The 17550-nt window shown below is 42.5% G+C and overlaps 1 protein-coding gene across 3 annotated transcripts in view; it reads left to right on the top strand.

The window, feature by feature from the left end:
• The window catches only part of LOC117343528 (polypeptide N-acetylgalactosaminyltransferase 5-like), a 190618-nt gene that overhangs the window by 22765 nt on the left and 150303 nt on the right, over positions 1-17550 (top strand). The window contains exon 1 of one of the 3 annotated variants that reach the window (XM_033905911.1): positions 5345-5426. The exons of 1 other annotated variant lie outside the window; for it this stretch is intronic. The gene's annotated coding sequence lies outside the window, so the exon portion shown is untranslated. Of the gene's footprint in view, positions 1-5344; positions 5427-5726; positions 5826-17550 lie in introns of those variants that run through there. One more of the 3 variants, XM_033905910.1, reaches the window with a different exon arrangement.

Below are 17550 nucleotides of genomic sequence, written 5' to 3'. Positions count from 1 at the left end.
TATTGTCCGTTGTTGTGTTGGTGCGGTATTGTCCATTGTTGTGTGGGTGCTGTATTGTCCGTTGTTGTGACGTGCTGTATTGTCTGTTGTTGTGTGGGTGTAGTATTGTCTGTTGTTGTGTGGGTGTAGTATTGTCGGTTGTTGTGACGTGCTGTATTGTCTGTTGTTGTGTGGGTGTAGTATTGTCCGTTGTTGTGACGTGCTGTATTGTCCGTTGTGTGGGTGTAGTATTGTCTGTTATTGTGTTGGTGCTGTATTGTCGGTTGTTGTGACGTGCTGTATTGTTGGTTGTTGTGACGTGCTGTATTGTCCGTTGTTGTGATGTGCTGTATTGTCGGTTGTTGTGTGGGTGTAGTATTGTCTGTTGTTGTGTTGGTGCTGTATTGTCTGTTGTTGTGACGTGCTGTATTGTCTGTTGTTGTGTTGGTGCTGTATTGTCTGTTGTTGTGACGTGCTGTATTGTCGGTTGTTGTGTGGGTGTAGTATTGTCTGTTGTTGTGTTGGTGCTGTATTGTCTGTTGTTGTGTTGGTGCTGTATTGTCCGTTGTTGTGACGTGCTGTATTGTCGGTTGTTGTGTGGGTGTAGTATTGTCCGTTGTTGTGACGTGCGGTATTGTCAGTTGTTGTGTTGGTGCTGTATTGTCGGTTGTTGTGACGTGCTGTATTGTCTGTTGTTGTGATGTGCTGTATTGTCTGTTGTTGTGTGGGTGCTGTATTGTCCGTTGTTGTGTTGGTGCTGTATTGTCGGTTGTTGTGTGGGTGTGGTATTGTCTGTTGTTGTGTGGGTGCTGTATTGTCTGTTGTTGTGTGGGTGCTGTATTGTCTGTTGTTGTGTGGGTGTAGTATTGTCCGTTGTTGTTTGGGTGTAATATTGTCTGTTGTTGTGTGGGTGTAATATTGTCTGTTGTTGTGTGGGTGTAGTATTGTCTGTTGTTGTGTGGGTGCTGTATTGTCTGTTGTTGTGTGGGTGTAGTATTGTCTGTTGTGTGGGTGTAGTATTGTCTGTTGTTGTGTGGGTGTAGTATTGTCTGTTGTTGTGTGGGTGTAGTATTGTCTGTTGTTGTGTGGGTGTAGTATTGTCTGTTGTTGTGTGGGTGCTGTATTGTCTGTTGTTGTGTGGGTGCTGTATTGTCTGTTGTTGTGTGGGTGTAGTATTGTCCGTTGTTGTTTGGGTGTAATATTGTCTGTTGTTGTGTGGGTGTAATATTGTCTGTTGTTGTGTGGGTGTAGTATTGTCTGTTGTTGTGTGGATGTAGTATTGTCTGTTGTTGTGTGGGTGCTGTATTGTCTGTTGTTGTGTGGGTGTAGTATTGTCTGTTGTTGTGTTGGTGCTGTATTGTCGGTTGTTGTGTGGGTGTAGTATTGTCGGTTGTTGTGACGTGCTGTATTGTCGGTTGTTGTGACGTGCTGTATTGTCGGTTGTTGTGTGGGTGTAGTATTGTCGGTTGTTGTGACGTGCTGTATTGTCGGTTGTTGTGTTGGTGCTGTATTGTGGGTTGTTGTGTGGGTGCTGTATTGTGGGTTGTTGTGTGGGTGCTGTATTGTCGGTTGTTGTGACGTGCTGTATTGTTGGTTGTTGTGTTGGTGCTGTATTGTCGGTTGTTGTGTGGGTGTAGTATTGTCGGTTGTTGTGTTGGTGTAGTATTGTCGGTTGTTGTGTTGGTGTAGTATTGTCGGTTGTTGTGTTGGTGCTGTATTGTCGGTTGTTGTGTGGGTGTAGTATTGTCGGTTGTTGTGTGGGTGTAGTATTGTCGGTTGTTGTGTTGGTGCTGTATTGTCGGTTGTTGTGTGGGTGCGGTATTGTCGGTTGTTGTGTGGGTGCGGTATTGTCGGTTGTTGTGTTGGTGCTGTATTGTCGGTTGTTGTGTGGGTGTAGTATTGTCGGTTGTTGTGTTGGTGCTGTATTGTCGGTTGTTGTGTGGGTGTAGTATTGTCGGTTGTTGTGTGGGTGCGGTATTGTCTGTTGTTGTGTGGGTGCTGTATTGTCCGTTGTTGTGTGGGTGTAGTATTGTCGGTTGTTGTGTGGGTGCGGTATTGTCTGTTGTTGTGTGGGTGCTGTATTGTCCGTTGTTGTGTGGGTGCTGTATTGTCTGTTGTTGTGTTGGTGCTGTATTGTCCGTTGTTGTGTTGGTGCTGTATTGTCCGTTGTTGTGTTGGGTGCGGTATTGTCCGTTGTTGTGTTGGTGCGGTATTGTCAGTTGTTGTGTTGGTGCAATATATATTGTCCATGGTTGTGTAGGATTAATAGAATCTTTCACCCCCTTGGGGGTGAGATAGGGGAATCTCAACCCGAGGGGAAGATTCTTAAGTTGCCAAACACCAGGCTTGTCGAGTGTTTGTCAGCTTAATTATCTTACCCCGATGGTACTAAACTTTTACGTTGGGGGAGGGGACTTCTTTTGAGGATAAATATGGTACTAAACTTTTGCACAGGGGATGGGAACTTTTTTGAGGATAGATATGGTACTCATTTTACTAATCTTTTACACTAGAGGTGAATGCTTGCTTGAGGATAAAATTAACCTTTCAAACTAGGGGAGGGAGCTTATTTTAGGATAAATATGGTCCTTAACTTTTACACTAGGGGAGGGGGTTTATTTGTGGATAAATATGGTACTAAACTTTTATACTAGTTGAGGGGGCTTATTTGAAGATGAATATGGTACTAAACTTTTACACTAGGGGAGGGGGTTTATTTGTGGATAAATATGGTACTAAACTTTTATACTAGTTTAGGGGGCTTATTTGAAGATGAATATGGTACTAAACTTTTACACTAGGGGAGGGGGCTTATTTGAGGATAAATACGTTACTAGGGTGTTGGCTTCAAGGTCTTTCACCTCGTCTGTATTGTACCAGGCGCGACCAGCCCCTAATAAACTGTAAGGAGACTATATCTAGTACACATTACTATATTGACTCTTGTTATGGTGTAGATATATTTTCATTGACAAATGAATTGCACTGTCGACCTCTTCACGGACTGTGGACTGTCTATGAGTATCGTATAGGTGTTCACTCTGCTGAGTGTTCGAGATATTGTCCTGTCATTGGTTAGCTTGTGTGGTTCTACCGAGTGAAAGTGTTCAGTCAACAAATTAATTTACATCACTGCTTTGGAGTCACTAACTGCAGTGTAGTTATAAAATTAACAAAGGAGATCTGATGGAGGGCTGTGTATGATCATTCCGATGTTGTACGGTGAGTGACGGATTTCCTGATAGACACACGATCAGAGGTGTTGTATGTATCTGCAGTAAAGGACAGTTAGTGATATATATGTGTGTATTTTATCATGATAATTAAACATAATATTTAATCATGTTGCAAGTTTATAGCCATCAAATTAAGAAATTATATATTGTGATGAGACGATGATTGAAAATAATCGAAAATTAGCCAAAAAAAAAAATATAATAATGAGACCGATGATCGATGATGATTTTGAAAAGGCAATTAATCACAAATTTCTGGAAGTGTTTGTAAATCTTCAGCTTTGCATATTCTTATAATATCACTGAACTATGAAGTAGTTGATCATATATATTCATTGGTTATTTACAAGCGATTAAGATTTAAATATCTTAACAACCGTTAAATACTTTGTTCGTGTTCATTATTATAAGAAATACATGTATTGATAACAAAGACTAAGATGTGTAATAGATATACTTAGATATACATGTACGATACTTTTAAGATTAAACTTGTCTATAGTACGTTCAAGATGTTAGTTTGACATAGGGGCCGCGCGCGGTGGCTGAGTGGTTAAGGTGTCCCAACACTTTATCACTAGCCATCCACCTCTGGGTTGCGAGTTCGAAACCCATGTGGGGCAGTTGCCTGGTACTGACCATAAGCCTGTGGTTTTTTTCTCCGGGTACTCCGGTTTTCCTCCACCTCTAAAACCAGGCACGTCCTTAAATGTCCATGGCTATTAATAAAACGTTAAACAAAATATACTAACCCAAAGATTGACGAAATGAAAGTAAAAAAACCAATGTGATAACATTTCCTGGGTTTTATGTATTGTCGTGTATATGGTCCTGGATGTTATATAGACATGTATCATAACTGTGTGTCATTGTTTGTCAGTAAGATCATTGTTAGCAGAGGTCAACATGCATGTCAATCATATTCCACTATAAATCCATCATACATCGGATGACTGTCCCATCAAACTAGATATAAAAATGTCACACTTCTCTAATTCAAAAAATCACAAACAAATCAAATATTAATATACTTTTTATTGTAATTAATTTTTTTTAATGAATATAATTGCAATTGTAATCATTTTTTTCATGCATTTAAGATGCCAAATCACAATTCTTCTTCTTGTATACCTGGTATAGAGTTTTGGTCTCTGATGTATTTGATGAAACAAATTTGAGGTACAACTTTCCTACAGAAGCTTCAAGTCTCACTTAACAATCACATTCTGAAGTTATTTAAATGTAGATGTTGTATGTAACAGTAAAAAAGATGCCTGTAGATCTATTAAGGGTAAGACTTAATCCATTTTCACTCCAACAAAATATTTTCCAGTCCCCATAAATGTCTGATTAGCTACACATATGTCCACATAATGTTTTGACAGTATATAATTTTGGGTATGACATGTGAGGTATAAAAGTCTTTCCAATAGATTTAAACAGCCTCTGTACTCTAAGCATCACCATCAGAGGACAAACATATATGTCACCAGCTAAATTTAGTACATAGAGCTACATATTTTAGAAAAGCTATATATAGTTTGAAGAGCTATTTTTGTCTTGTCTGTCACGAAGCGAGACTGTATATGGTGTAAGTTTTCAATGTATAGATGGCTATAGTCCTTCAATAGTGCAGTGGAGGTTTCTGAAAAAATACTGAAATTTTAGTGAATTTTGGAGTTTGCTTGATTAAAACTAATTAATTACTGTTTAACTGACAAAGCAGGACAGCAGACGTGACGTTATATATTATGTGGAACTCTTTGTTACAAGAAAAAAGCTGTGAGATATATGATCAGACAGACACTTTTTTATAAAAAAAAAAAATCTGACTTACCTATTACTGTATAACGGATTAGGATATTGATCAGTTTCCAACTGGAAAACTTCTAGTTGTCAATCAATTGTTTGATTTTGGTTGAAATGTTTATCTTGGGGCTGTTGTACAATGATACCTATACATATACACTGATGCCTGTTGGAGCTCACAGTGTTAATATTTAAAGATTACGAGATTGTTTTCACTCTAAAGATAACTTTGTCCTGGTTTGTAAGGAACTTGTGTAGAGCTTGTGCCTACTGGCCTTATCAGTTGATTCGCCATCCGCCCCACTTATCTATACGTACAGCTAAACGTGGGCTTTTTGTCAACGTGGACTTATGTCCTGCGACACCTGGGATTTCTGTATTGACGGACCCTACTTTATCCAGGTACAAGTTACTTTCTTCAATTGTCACACCTGTAATGATCAGTCATATTTACCTGTAATCGTGTTTCAATGAAGGGACAGGTAAATTTAACTCTACTGGTTTGACAAAGTACTAGGTTATTTATAGTCTGAATATTTCATTACTGTTGTTAAGTATCTTGCTATACACTCCTTACTTTGATTAAGGGTGAAGAAAATTGCTAACACAGTACTAAATACTACGCGTAGTATATTTACTGACATATATTACACACGTGTAGTCCAATTGTGTCTGGTATAACTGGGTGTCCTACCTGTGGCTTATTAAGGATTGATACTTTAGATAAACATTGTCATACAGTGGAATCTACCTGTGATATATAGATCGGCTGTGTGTTACTGGGAAATACCTATACTCCAGGTAAGTTCTTTCCATTGCATTTTCCCTACTTCGTTTACTTGTCTCCAGGTAAAGGTAGAAATCATTAGCTGAAGAGTGTTACTTAGTCAATTGATTCTCACAGAAATCGTGTTGATGTGTCTAGTCTGACTGAATGGTTGGCTTTAACTTGGCTACTGTGTGGACTTTCACTTTGCATACCAGGCTTAGATGTATATACCTGGATTTATAGTTAATTTCCTAGGCCCTAATATAGTTATCCCATTGTGCCAGTTATGTCTGATCTCTAACAATATATCTTTATAGGGTAAAAGGTGTCCCCTTTGTCAAGTTAGGTATGGCTATTGACAGCTAATCTCTTCCTGTATTCGTGTCGGGTACATGTATGCCTTTCATACATTGTACATATGACAATGTGTGTTTATCTACCTGGAAAACATGTGTACTATAAACTTAAGAAAGTTCTGGTGTGTGTGGTGGTGGGGTGGGGGAGGTACTCTAGGTATTTGTGTATGTTTATAAGTGTGTGGTGGTGGGGGAGGTACTCTAGGTATGTGTGTATGTTTATAAGTGTGTGGTGGTGGGGGAGGTACTCTAGGTATGTGTGTATGTTTATAAGTGTGTGGTGGGGTGGGGGAGGTACTCTAGGTATGTGTGTATGTTTATAAGTGTGTGGTGGGGTGGGGGAGGTACTCTAGGTATGTGTGTATGTTTATAAGTGTGTGGTGGTGGGGGAGGTACTCTAGGTATGTGTGTATGTTTATAAGTGTGTGGTGGTGGGGGAGGTACTCTAGGTATGTGTGTATGTTTATAAGTGTGTGGTGGGGTGGGGGAGGTACTCTAGGTATGTGTGTATGTTTATAAGTGTGTGGTGGTGGTGGGGTGGGGGAGGTACTCTAGGTATGTGTGTATGTTTATAAGTGTGTGGTGGTGGTGGGGGAGGTACTCTAGGTATGTGTGTATGTTTATAAGTGTGTGGTGGTGGTGGGGTGGGGGAGGTACTCTAGGTATGTGTGTATGTTTATAAGTGTGTGGTGGTGGTGGGGTGGGGGAGGTACTCTAGGTATGTGTGTATGTTTATAAGTGTGTGGGGTGGGGGAGGTACTCTAGGTATGTGTGTATGTTTATAAGTGTGTGGTGGTGGGGGAGGTACTCTAGGTATGTGTGTATGTTTATAAGTGTGTGGTGGTGGGGTGGGGGAGATACTCTAGGTATGTGTGTATGTTTATAAGTGTGTGGTGGTGGGGGAGGTACTCTAGGTATGTGTGTATGTTTATAAGTGTGTGGTGGTGGGGGAGGTACTCTAGGTATGTGTGTATGTTTATAAGTGTGTGGTGGGGTGGGGGAGGTACTCTAGGTATGTGTGTATGTTTATAAGTGTGTGGTGGTGGTGGGGTGGGGGAGGTACTCTAGGTATGTGTGTATGTTTATAAGTGTGTGGTGGTGGGGGAGGTACTCTAGGTATGTGTGTATGTTTATAAGTGTGTGGTGGTGGTGGGGTGGGGGAGGTACTCTAGGTATGTGTGTATGTTTATAAGTGTGTGGTGGTGGTGGGGTGGGGGAGGTACTCTAGGTATGTGTGTATGTTTATAAGTGTGTGGTGGTGGGGGAGGTACTCTAGGTATGTGTGTATGTTTATAAGTGTGTGGTGGTGGTGGGGTGGGGGAGATACTCTAGGTATCTGTGTATGTTTATAAGTGTGTGGTGGTGGGGTGGGGGAGATACTCTAGGTATCTGTGTATGTTTTATAAGTGTGTGGTGGTGGGGTGGGGGAGGTACTCTAGGTATGTGTGTATGTTTATAAGTGTGTGGTGGTGGTGGGGTGGGGGAGGTACTCTAGGTATGTGTGTATGTTTATAAGTGTGTGGTGGTGGGGTGGGGGAGGTACTCTAGGTATGTGTGTATGTTTATAAGTGTGTGTGGTGGGGTGGGGGAGGTACTCTAGGTATGTGTGTATGTTTATAAGTGTGTGGTGGTGGGGTGTGGGAGGTACTCTAGGTATGTGTGTATGTTTGTAAGTGTGTGGTGGGGTGGGGGGAGGTACTCTAGGTATGTGTGTATGTTTATAAGTGTGTGGTGGTGGTGGGGTGGGGGAGGTACTCTAGGTATGTGTGTATGTTTATAAGTGTGTGGTGGGGTGGGGGGAGGTACTCTAGGTATGTGTGTATGTTTATAAGTGTGTAGTGGTGGGGTGGGGGAGGTACTCTAGGTATGTGTGTATGTTTATAAGTGTGTGGTGGTGGGGTGGGGGGAGGTACTCTAGGTATGTGTGTATGTTTATAAGTGTGTGTGGTGGGGTGGGGGAGGTACTCTAGGTATGTGTGTATGTTTATAAGTGTGGTGGTGGTGGGGTGGGGGAGGTACTCTAGGTATGTGTGTATGTTTATAAGTGTGTGGTGGGGTGGGGGAGGTACTCTAGGTATGTGTGTATGTTTATAAGTGTGTGGTGGTGGGGTGGGGGAGGTTCTCTAGGTATGTGTGTATGTTTATAAGTGTGTGGTGGTGGGGTGGGGGGAGGTACTCTAGGTATGTGTGTATGTTTATAAGTGTGTGGTGGTGGTGGGGTGGGGGAGGTACTCTAGGTATGTGTGTATGTTTATAAGTGTGTGGTGGGGTGGGGGAGGTACTTTAGGTATGTGTGTATGTTTATAAGTGTGTGGTGGTGGGGTGGGGGAGGTACTAACTAGGTATGTGTGTATGTTTATAAGTGTGGTGGTGGTGGGGTGGGGGAGGTACTCTAGGTATGTGTGTATGTTTATAAGTGTGTGGTGGTGGGGTGGGGGAGGTACTCTAGGTATGTGTGTATGTTTATAAGTGTGTGGTGGGGTGGGGGAGGTACTCTAGGTATGTGTGTATGTTTATAAGTGTGTGGTGGTGGGGGAGGTACTCTAGGTATGTTTGTATGTTTATAAGTGTGTGTGGTGGGGTGGGGGAGGTACTCTAGGTATGTGTGTATGTTTATAAGTGTGTGGTGGTGGGGTGGGGGAGGTACTCTAGGTATGTGTGTATGTTTATAAGTGTGGTGGTGGTGGGGTGGGGGAGGTACTCCAGGTATGTGTGTATGTTTATAAGTGTGGTGGTGGTGGTGGGGTGGGGGAGGTACTCTAGGTATGTGTGTATGTTTATAAGTGTATGGTGGTGGGGTGGGGGAGGTACTCTAGGTATGTGTGTATGTTTATAAGTGTGTGTGGTGGGGTGGGGGAGGTACTCTAGGTATGTGTGTATGTTTATAAGTGTGTGGTGGGGTGGGGGAGGTACTCTAGGTATGTGTGTATGTTTATAAGTGTGTGTGGTGGGGTGGGGGAGGTACTCTAGGTATGTGTGTATGTTTATAAGTGTGTGGTGGTGGTGGGGTGGGGGAGATACTCTAGGTATCTGTGTATGTTTATAAGTGTGTGGTGGTGGTGGGGTGGGGGAGGTACTCTAGGTATGTGTGTATGTTTATAAGTGTGTGGTGGTGGTGGGGTGGGGGAGGTACTCTAGGTATGTGTGTATGTTTATAAGTGTGGTGGTGGTGGGGTGGGGGAGGTACTCTAGGTATGTGTGTATGTTTATAAGTGTGTGGTGGTGGGGTGGGGGAGGTACTCTAGGTATGTGTGTATGTTTATAAGTGTATGGTGGTGGGGTGGGGGAGGTACTCTAGGTATGTGTGTATGTTTATAAGTGTGGTGGTGGTGGGGTGGGGGAGGTACTCTAGGTATGTGTGTATGTTTATAAGTGTGTGGTGGTGGGGTGGGGGAGGTACTCTAGGTATGTGTGTATGTTTATAAGTGTGTGGTGGTGGGGTGGGGGAGGTACTCTAGGTATGTGTGTATGTTTATAAGTGTGTGGTGGTGGGGTGGGGGAGGTACTCTAGGTATGTGTGTATGTTTATAAGTGTGTGGTGGTGGGGTGGGGGAGGTACTCTAGGTATGTGTGTATGTTTATAAGTGTGTGGTGGTGGGGTGGGGGAGGTACTCTAGGTATGTGTGTATGTTTATAAGTGTGTGGTGGTGGGGTGGGGGAGGTACTCTAGGTATGTGTGTATGTTTATAAGTGTGTGGTGGTGGGGTGGGGTAGGTACTCTAGGTATGTGTGTATGTTTATAAGTGTGGTGGTGGTGGTGGGGTGGGGGAGGTACTCTAGGTATGTGTGTATGTTTATAAGTGTGTGTGGTGGGGTGGGGGAGGTACTCTAGGTATGTGTGTATGTTTATAAGTGTGTGGTGGGGTGGGGGAGGTACTCTAGGTATGTGTGTATGTTTATAAGTGTGTGTGGTGGGGTGGGGGAGGTACTCTAGGTATGTGTGTATGTTTATAAGTGTGTGGTGGTGGTGGGGTGGGGGAGATACTCTAGGTATCTGTGTATGTTTATAAGTGTGTGGTGGTGGTGGGGTGGGGGAGGTACTCTAGGTATGTGTGTATGTTTATAAGTGTGTGGTGGTGGTGGGGTGGGGGAGGTACTCTAGGTATGTGTGTATGTTTATAAGTGTATGGTGGTGGGGTGGGGGAGGTACTCTAGGTATGTGTGTATGTTTATAAGTGTGTGGTGGTGGTGGGGTGGGGGAGGTACTCTAGGTATGTGTGTATGTTTATAAGTGTGTGGTGGTGGGGTGGGGGAGGTACTCTAGGTATGTGTGTATGTTTTATAAGTGTGTGGTGGTGGGGTGGGGGAGGTACTCTAGGTATGTGTGTATGTTTATAAGTGTGTGGTGGGGTGGGGGAGGTAATCTAGGTATGTGTGTATGTTTATAAGTGTGTGGTGGTGGGGTGGGGGAGGTACTCTAGGTATGTGTGTATGTTTATAAGTGTGTGTGGTGGGGTGGGGGAGGTACTCTAGGTATGTGTGTATGTTTATAAGTGTGTGGTGGTGGGGTGGGGGAGGTACTCTAGGTATGTGTGTATGTTTATAAGTGTGTGGTGGTGGTGGGGTGGGGGAGATACTCTAGGTATCTGTGTATGTTTATAAGTGTGTGGTGGTGGTGGGGTGGGGGAGGTACTCTAGGTATGTGTGTATGTTTATAAGTGTGTGGTGGTGGTGGGGTGGGGGAGGTACTCTTGGTATGTGTGTATGTTTATAAGTGTGTGGTGGTGGTGGGGTGGGGGAGGTACTCTAGGTATGTGTGTATGTTTATAAGTGTGTGGTGGTGGTGGGGTGGGGGAGGTACTCTAGGTATGTGTGTATGTTTATAAGTGTGTGGTGGGGTGGGGGAGGTACTCTAGGTATGTGTGTATGTTTATAAGTGTGTGGTGGGGTGGGGGGGGAGGTACTCTAGGTATGTGTGTATGTTTATAAGTGTGTGGTGGTGGGGTGGGGGGAGGTACTCTAGGTATGTGTGTATGTTTATAAGTGTGTGGTGTGGGGTGGGGGAGGTACTCTAGGTATGTGTTATGTTTATAAGTGTGTGGTGGTGGTGGGGTGGGGGAGGTACTCTAGGTATGTGTGTATGTTTATAAGTGTGTGGTGGTGGTGGGTGGGGGAGGTACTCTAGGTATGTGTGTATGTTTATAAGTGTGTGGTGGTGGGGTGGGGGGAGGTACTCTAGGTATGTGTGTATGTTTATAAGTGTGTGGTGGTGGGGTGGGGGAGGTACTCTAGGTATGTGTGTATGTTTATAAGTGTGGTGGTGGTGGGGTGGGGGAGGTACTCTAGGTATGTGTGTATGTTTATAAGTGTGTGGTGGTGGGGTGGGGGAGGTACTCTAGGTATGTGTGTATGTTTATAAGTGTGTGGTGGTGGGGTGGGGGAGGTACTCTAGGTATGTGTGTATGTTTATAAGTGTGTGGTGGTGGGGTGGGGGAGGTACTCTAGGTATGTGTGTATGTTTATAAGTGTGGTGGTGGTGGGGTGGGGGAGGTACTCTAGGTATGTGTGTATGTTTATAAGTGTGTGGTGGTGGGGTGGGGGAGGTACTCTAGGTATGTGTGTATGTTTATAAGTGTGTGGTGGTGGGGTGGGGGAGGTACTCTAGGTATGTGTGTATGTTTATAAGTGTGTGGTGGTGGTGGGGTGGGGGAGGTACTCTAGGTATGTGTGTATGTTTATAAGTGTGTGGTGGTGGGGTGGGGAGGTACTCTAGGTATGTGTGTATGTTTATAAGTGTGTGGTGGGGTGGGGGGAGGTACTCTAGGTATGTGTGTATGTTTATAAGTGTGTGGTGGGGTGGGGGAGGTACTCTAGGTATGTGTGTAGGGTTGATGACCAGAGGGATGTTAAATTGTAATACCAGATTGTAGTGGACACAAATGAAATTCTATAATGTCTTTACATGTCATTTTGTTACCCTCAACCATTATGTAGGTTTCTTGATCTATAGGGTTAATTTCATACCTTATCTTAAAAATATAGTTTCAGAAGGATTTGCCTGTTATTCATCATCAATTTGTTTCCAACATAGAGGTATTATGCCTTTAATTATAAGAATCCCCCTGGCACTAATTCTGTGTCATTTACACCTTGGTAAAGTCTGTAATCACTGGTCCCACTGATCTGCATATGTTACATGCATGGCTGACAGAACACAGTCAGTTTCTAATTAAATAATAATTACCATTGTAATATATTCAGATATCCTAAACTGTCTGTTTATCTGATTGCTAAAGTCCGTATAATTAAAATTGTGAGCAAGCAAATATTTTACCCCCTACTCTCCTCAAAATTTACATATCCTTATAATAAAACCTGCTTTCTTTAAGTGTGAACTCGGTGTAGAGTAATATTACCCGCCATATTTATCAATAATGTAAGAGGAAGCCATGAGGGTGACTTGAGCATAGTGTTAAATAAGGTTTCTGTCACAGAGCTGACGGAGCGTGGTTCTAAAGATCCGCTTCAGTTGGTAAAGTCAGGAATCATATACGGCATGGTAAGATCCAGGTTTGGTTCCTGCTAGTACTGACAGGAATAAGTGTTTATCCTTGTTCTTTGCCACAGGTTGTGGTATTAAGAGTTTTCCCACAGGTTTTGGTATTGAGAGTTTTCCACAGGTTGTGGTATTGAGAGTTTCCCACAGGTTGTGGTATTGAGAGTTTCCCTTAGGTTGTGGTATTGAGAGTTTCCCACAGGTTGTGGTATTGAGAGTTTTCCACAGGTTGTGGTATTGAGAGTTTCCCTTAGGTTGTGGTATTGAGAGTTTCTCACAGGTTTTGGTATTGAGAGTTTTCCACAGGTTGTGGTATTGAGAGTTTCCCACGGGTTGTGGTATTGAGAGTTTCCCACAAGTTGTGGTATTGAGAGCACAGGTTATCATCAGGTATTGAGAGTTTCCCTTAGGTTGTGGTATTGAGAGTTTCCCTTAGGTTGTGGTATTGAGAGTATTCCCACAGGTTGTGGTATTTAGAGTATTCCCACAGGTTGTGGTATTGAGAGTTTCCCACAGGTTGTGGTATTGAGAGTTTTCCACAGGTTGTGGTATTGAGAGTTTCCCTTAGGTTGTGGTATTGAGAGTTTTCCACAGGTTGTGGTATTGAGAGTTTCCCACAGGTTGTGGTATTGAGAGTTTTCCACAGGTTGTGGTATTGAGAGTTTCCCTTAGGTTGTGGTATTGAGAGTTTCTCACAGGTTTTGGTATTGAGAGTTTCCCACAGGTTGTGGTATTGAGAGCACAGGTTATCATCAGGTATTGAGAGTTTCCCTTAGGTTGTGGTATTGAGAGTTTCCCTTAGGTTGTGGTATTGAGAGTTTTCCACAGGTTGTGGTATTGAGAGTTTCCCACAGGTTGTGGTATTGAGAGTTTTCCACAGGTTGTGGTATTGAGAGTTTCCCTTAGGTTGTGGTATTGAGAGTTTCTCACAGGTTTTGGTATTGAGAGTTTCCCACAGGTTGTGGTATTGAGAGCACAGGTTATCATCAGGTATTGAGAGTTTCCCTTAGGTTGTGGTATTGAGAGTTTCCCTTAGGTTGTGGTATTGAGAGTTTTCCACAGGTTGTGGTATTGAGAGTTTCCCATGGGTTGTGGTATTGAGAGTATTCCCATAGGTTGTCATCAGGTATTGAGAGTTTGCCACAGTTTTAAATACATATACCATCTTATAGTCACTCAACAAACAGAGCATGCTTCTAATTGACTCCGGTATAGGGCTGTGGTTTTCAAATCAAGTAGCTCCAGACCACAAACAGACCCCTTCATTTTTGCAGAATCACAATTTTAAAACAGTTAGCTTAAAGGGGTTCACAAATAGCCCTCCCCAAACTTAGATACTTTACTCCTTATGTAGGAGATGGGGCTTGTTTGAGGATAGTACAGTAGCTGAAACTGTTACAGAGCACCAGTAGCCCAAGTTACAGGGTCCTGGTATATGTTTTTGTTGACACGGAATGTCTCAGGACCTGGATATTTCTATTACCTGTAATAAGAACCATTGGGTAACTGTCGTTAATTATGTATGTAAATGTGCTGTGCTGATTATCTGATGATGGGGTGCGGTTATATCATATCATCCGCCGGCCTAATTTTGCCTTTAGCTTCATCATTAATTTAGTCTAATCATATGTTCAAATACAACGTACCAGCCAATTTTCAAAGGTAAAGTCTTACCTTTGAATATCTAACAGTTTCTCAATGGATATGGAGGGTGATAATTCAAATGGCAATTCATTATTCAACAAAATGAGGTGTAGCCTTTGAAATTGTTGAACATTTGGAGATGATGGAAACGTTAATAAAAGCTGTATGTGGGAGGGGCTAGATCTGCTGACGAAGCTGTATGTGGGAGGGGCTAGATCTGCTGATGGAGCTGTATGTGGGAGGGGCTATAGATCTGCTGACGAAGATGTATGGGGGAGGGGCTAGATCTGTTGATGGAGCTGTATGTGGGAGGGGCTAGATCTGCTGACGGAGCTGTATGTGGGAGGGGCTAGATCTGTTGATGGAGCTGTATGTGGGAGGAGCTAGATCTGCTGACGGAGCTGTATGGGGGAGGGGCTAGATCTGCTGACGGAGCTGTATGGGGGAGGGGCTAGATCTGCTGATGGAGCTGTATGTGGGAGGGGCTAGATCTGCTGACAGAGCTGTATGTTGGAGGGGCTAGATCTGTTGATGGAGCTGTATGTGGGAGGGGCTAGATCTGCTGACGGAGCTGTATGTGGGAGGGGCTAGATCTACTAACAGAGCTGTATGGGGGAGGGGCTAGATCTGCTGACGGAGCTGTATGGGGGAGGGGCTAGATCTGCTGACGGAGCTGTATGTGGGAGGGGCTAGATCTGTTGATGGAGCTGTATGTGGGAGGGGCTAGATCTGCTGACGGAGCTGTATGGGGGAGGGGCTAGATCTGCTGACGGAGCTGTATGTGGGAGGGGCTAGATCTGCTGACGGAGCTGTATGTGGGAGGGACTAGATCTGTTGATGGAGCTGTATGTGGGAGGGGCTAGATCTGCTAACGGAGCTGTATGGGGGAGGGGCTAGATCTGCTGACGGAGCTGTATGGGGGAGGGGCTAGATCTGCTGACGGAGCTGTATGTGGGAGGGGCTAGATCTGCTGACGGAGAACATGTTAAGATGGATGTACAGGTATTAAGATGATGATCTCTGCAGCAGGATGTGGCAAGGAATTTTAAAACGGAACCTCCTTATGACCCCTTGAGGCGCTGTCTGTCATTATATAGGAAACAGTAATAAGAATTTCTTCAATGACTTCTTTTGTAGATGACAATTTAGATATTTAGATATCAGATATTTAGTATAATTTCAACAATATTCCTTAACTTAGAAAAATTCCTTGGTTTTAGCTTAGAATTTTCTATAAGAATTAAAGCATTACAGAATTTAAAGAAAAGTTTCTTTTACTAAGTTTTGTTCCCCTATAATCTAATTATGCTTTCCTATTGAAAATCTTACGTTAGAATTTTTTCTTCAGTTAAGGAACATTAATGTAACCGTGGACTGGTAAGGATGCCTTGTTGTTCAGATTTACACTTAAGTTTTTGTACGTCGTGACATATTGGTTGACACGTAAAGTACCACCTAGATTAGGAAATGGATTTATACGAAATCCTGAAACACCATTAAATGTTTGGAAATTTAATAAACACAGGAGACAGCGACAATGAAAGAGTTTTACAAATTGAGCACCAGCTGTATGGTGATTGGGAAGCTGAGACCATTGGGGTTCCGAGGACTTTCCAGATGAGATTTGTGATGGTTTCGAGGACTTTCCAGACAAGATTTGTGGAATGACCTGTATTGGTTAACCCTTTCAACCCTATGAAACTTTAGTGGACTCTGCCATTCATTTATCATTTGAAGTCCAATATGGTCAGTTGGGGTGAAAGGGTTAAGGGACTGGTGGTGGAGTGATGTGTTCTCTACCGACACATAACCGTCTTTCCTGGTCTGTATATTCTGGCATTAACGGTCCTTTGTCCAGTGTTAATTGTCGTTATATTTTGGTAAAAAGTACTGCAGTACTGTAAATGATATCCCAGTCACCTCTGTTAGTACTGTACAGTGACCACTACTACGCAGGTACTACAGATACTAAGGTACTGGTCAATAGCCAGCCTGGACATTCGTTTTCTTACGTCCAATTGTCTAGGATGATGTATTTATGGGCATACCTCTGACCACATATGATACATATGGGGGTCATGTTGAGGTCATGCTTAAAACCGTTGACCTTGGAATTGCCTCAAGGTTATTACCAGTATATGTCAATGTGTCTCATTGTTGCAGTAGGACATACGGTTTACCAATCAGAACAATCGAGACAATGAAATAGATAAGACTCATTCACATTGTAATAATGACCCCGGGGAAGTTGTTGGTGACCTTTACCTTTAATTCAATAAAACTATGGAGAAGTACCAGATGTAGAGAATCGATGGCCGTGGCGGCACCTCAATGGCCGCCATCCAATTTGTTTGATCTTTGGGGAAAATAGTTCTCCTTTGACTCTGCTACACATAAGAAATAAAATGTCTCTCCTTGTCTGAGCTTCTTAGAAAATGGGTTATCATCGTTGATATCTATTAAACAAAATGATGTGTTATGAGGAAAAGAAGTAATAAAACATTTGTTTGTTTATACTAATCCAAAAATGTGTTTTTAATCATCAGAATAAATGTGTATTCATGGCCCCGAATCATATTATGTAAATAATTCTGTCTATGTGATTGGTGGATCTTAATATGTTACTTGATCTTAAGATTTCTGCTAACTGAATCTCGAAGTCGACCACTGACCTGAAAATGTGTCTTCAAATTCAATAATTGGAGTAAATGTATATCTATGGCCTTGAGATATATATAACATCCCTGCATATCTGTAATTTGATATTAAAATTTCTAGATTTAATATTAGATTAGTCACCTAACTGGCCAGTTCTACCATGCCAGATGGTTGTCATAAATATATGTAATACTGTAACACTATTGTTACATCACAAATACTTTAATGTCACAACGAATAAATGAATATGATGTCACATGACTGTCTCTGAAGAGAAAACACAGTAATCAAGTCAAAGTTTCTTATTTAAAAATTAATTTGAGAGTTCTAATTTATATTGTCATCAATATGAGAGGTGTGATAAATAGAATCTTAAACTCATGACTGTCGTTTGGAATTTATTGTGTTTGTTAAATAAATTCCATATGAGATAGTCACTGCATGACCATGCAAGATATCCTTGATTTGTAGGGTATAACTTCAACATTATCACTAAAATGGTGCAGTCATTACATGTCACAGCACTGCACACTCATATCGAAAGGCATTTATGCACATTTTCAACAATGTGCAGAATAGTAGATAAGAACTTGTTTTGAAATC

Source organism: Pecten maximus, chromosome 15 (assembly GCF_902652985.1).
Source record: "Pecten maximus chromosome 15, xPecMax1.1, whole genome shotgun sequence".
Taxonomy (NCBI): Eukaryota; Metazoa; Mollusca; class Bivalvia; order Pectinida; family Pectinidae; genus Pecten; species Pecten maximus.
This window is presented reverse-complemented; position numbering and strand designations above follow the sequence as displayed.